The sequence below is a fragment of the Seriola lalandi genome, unplaced genomic scaffold, assembly GCF_002814215.2.
Source record: "Seriola lalandi dorsalis isolate HSWRI2012SDOR001 ecotype SW California unplaced genomic scaffold, Sedor1 jcf7180002004516, whole genome shotgun sequence".
NCBI classification, from domain to species: domain Eukaryota; kingdom Metazoa; phylum Chordata; class Actinopteri; order Carangiformes; family Carangidae; genus Seriola; species Seriola lalandi.
In genome coordinates, this window is record NW_019475171.1 from 478 (window position 1) to 3,631 (window position 3,154).

The following is a 3,154-nucleotide window of genomic DNA, read 5'->3' on the forward strand; positions in this document are numbered from 1 at the left end:
TGAGCATGTTTAACAGGATTAACATCATTGGCCCCTGGAGGGGAGACAGACATATTTACATTTTGCAGCCATATAAGACCACAGTCCAAGTCTTTTGCTGTTTTCAAGTGAATTGCAACTGAGCTGAGCTTCTTTCATGGAGCCAACACACCTAGTAATTCCATAAAGAGTAGCCTGAGAATTACCTATGTGATATGCTCACCTGGAAAGGGTAGATGCTGTCACTGCGGTTCATACTGTCTTCCACCCAGCCTTTGTGATTGAAGCCAGAGCTATTTCTGGGGAACTTCTGAGAGGGAATCTGGAGAACAGATAGAAGAGTTTCATACGAGTCTCCTGACCAAATATATTGTGTGTGATCATATCAATTAATGCAAAGATCTGCTAAGATTTATTAGTGCTTGAGATAAGTCATGACAATCTCATCTACCTGATTGTTGGGGAAGGACTTCTTTAGCGGAGAGATGGAGTTGAGGCCCGTCATGCCTCCACCTACACCCCGGCGGTACTCTCGAACCCCCTGCGTGCCTCCCCAGCCACCATACCCACCGGGGCTCCAGGAGGTGGATGTGGGAGTGGAGGGACTCTGGTAGCTTCCCCAAGGTGAAGGGGGTTTGTTCTGAGCAGGAGTGAGGTGGGGCAGCTGGGTGAACGGTCCAGTGCGATGGGGATGTGGAGGAAAGGAAGGCTGGGGTGGATGAGGGCTAGCTGGGGAGCGCCGGTGCTGCTGTGGGACCCCCTGACCATGGGGGTGGTAGTGCTGGGGGTGAGGTGTGGGTGCATGGTGCTGGGAGACTGGTCCAATCTGTGGGGAGAAACTGCCCCCTGCCCCAAAGCCTGGGCCAGCGTGGTGGGAGAAGTTCTGGAACAACAGGGGAGGTCCGTTGGCGTTGGAGCCAGCCGGGCCAAAGAACCCTCCAACGTCTTCCCCAACCACTGGAGACTGGGTGGATGGGACAGCAGGGGACCAGTTGTTAAAGCTGGTCAGTGAAGATGAGGAGGAGGTGGACTGTGCACAGCTCGTACCCATTCCCAGGCTGTCCTGGTAGTCAAACCCGCTTAGCACTGGTGACTCCATCCTCAGTTTCTCCTTCCCACCACTACTCTCCAAAGAACCCTTCTCCAGTGAACCATCTTCAGGAAGAGCTCCCTCAAGCTCTCCTAGGCCTCCCCCAGCCTCCTGCTGGCCCGGAGACAGGGCCTGAGGCTGGGCCTGGACCTGAGACTTCTCCTGCATGTCCTGGAGGTCCAAGGCCTTGGACTTGTCTGACTCCAGAATCTCATCTTGCATGTTAGTGTGTTGGGCTACAGCAGGGAACAGCCAAGCACTGCCCCCATTGGTGGAGCAGGTGTTGTTTACAAAGGAAGGGGGGCTGGGGGGGTTTGACGGGTGGTGAGGGTGCTGGGGTTGAAGGTGAGGAGGGATCCTTACAGGGAAAGCAGATTTGTTACCGCTGCTGTTCTTCACCAGAACTCCAAACCCGTAGTCCCCCATTTAGGACACACAGTAAATCTTCAGTTGACTTTTGGCTTTCACCGTCTTCTTTATCCTAAAATGTGGGGTGAGGAGGTGTGGGGGAGGAAGGAGTGACAAAAAAAGCATAAGACTGTTACACCTTAAAAAAAAAAAAAAAAAGACAAGCCTAGCCAAACGTGAACGTGCTTGGGCTGCACCCTGCCTGGTCTTGTGATGCAATCAATGAGATTAAATCATTGACTCGCTTGGCCATGGTAAGGCCTAGATGAAATATAACACTCGGATAGCAGGCAGGCGACCACGGAATACACCCAGCCTAACCAGCACAGGCAGCTAACAGCCTGAGCTGGTGAAGCTGACGTCTCCAAAGGTCGTTACGCAGCTAGCAGCAAGCTAACAGCTGCTCCGCCACCTTCCATGTGCCCTATTAATCATGCAGGTCCCAGCAGTCAATTTTAAAGTACGTTATTGCATTACAGTGCATCTGTTAACGCTTAATCGTTGTGGTGGCTTACAAGCATGGACACCTACCGAATAATCTTCCTTTTCCAGCAATGACCTCCTCGTACACAACCATTTAAATACAGGAAAATGTTGATGACGTCTCCTGTCTGCTCTGAATCTGGGGTAGTTCCCTTCACCGAGCCGCTAGGCTAGGATAATAGCTGATAACCGCAGCGACGTTGTAGCATATTTGCAAACCAGCTGGGAAGCAATAAACGCATTTAACGGCTACAACGTCCCTCGAATCTTCGTTAATGTTCGCGGAACCGTTATCTACAACAGCACAGCGGAAATTTTCCAGTACATGACAAGTTGGAAATGGTGTATGGCTCTTTAAACGACCTCGTCTGTTTCGTGTCCTGTATGTTCAATGTCACACAGCGTACCAATGCCTGTCATCATTTTTACATCTCGAAATAACGTAACGAAACCTCGACCGCTGTTCGCACTTGTCGACAATCATGTGTATTTGGTGACATGTCGGGCATAGCTACCTTCAGTTCGGCGTCATGACCTTATCGCTTTGATGTTGCCATATTTTAGCGTTTTTCCTCTTTCTGCATTTCCTTGGCAGCCGGTGTAAATGGTCTCTTCTCTTCTAGATGACAGCTGGGCCAGTCGGGAGACACTTCCGTCTACAAGCCCCGCCCTGGCCATCAGCCACCAGCCACTGGGCGTCAGGAGTTCCCTCAGAAACCCCACCCATTTTGGCTAAAATCTAACATTTGATTGGATGACTGTTGCAAGGTCACGCCCACAGCACGCCTTCTCAATGAATGGCACATGCACACAAGACGTTCTCCCCCCAAATAAGGATGCCTTCAAATCAATGGGAGGAGTTGTTGTAAGGAAAAGAAAATATAGTAATGATCCAAGGAAATTTCTATCTAAACCCTTAACCGAGACAGATATTATAATATAGGAGTACTGTAAGCTAAAGGAGTGCAGGGTTAAAATCCAAGGTCTAGTACTGACAACCATGTTTTCCAAATGCAGATAAGTTAATTTGGCTAAACAAATGTCTTTTCCTGTTTACCACAGCTTGTGGCAGTTGTTTCAGGCCCTGAAAAGCAATGTATTTTAGATAGAGAGATAGATAGATAGATAGATAGATAGATAGATAGATAGATAGATAGATAGATAGATAGATAGATAGATAGATAGATAGATAGA

At 49.2% G+C, this 3,154-nt stretch overlaps 1 pseudogene across 1 annotated transcript; it reads right to left on the reverse strand.

Annotated features, from left to right (window-relative positions):
- Window positions 1–202: 202 nt before the first annotated feature.
- LOC111669043 (cytoplasmic polyadenylation element-binding protein 4 pseudogene) lies at window positions 203–2,310 on the reverse strand (annotated as a pseudogene). The gene is made up of 3 exons (XR_015438204.1): window positions 2,009–2,310; window positions 431–1,550; window positions 203–301 (listed from the first exon to the last, which is right to left on the reverse strand). The product of XR_015438204.1 is annotated as a cytoplasmic polyadenylation element-binding protein 4 pseudogene (transcript).
- Window positions 2,311–3,154: the final 844 nt, after the last annotated feature.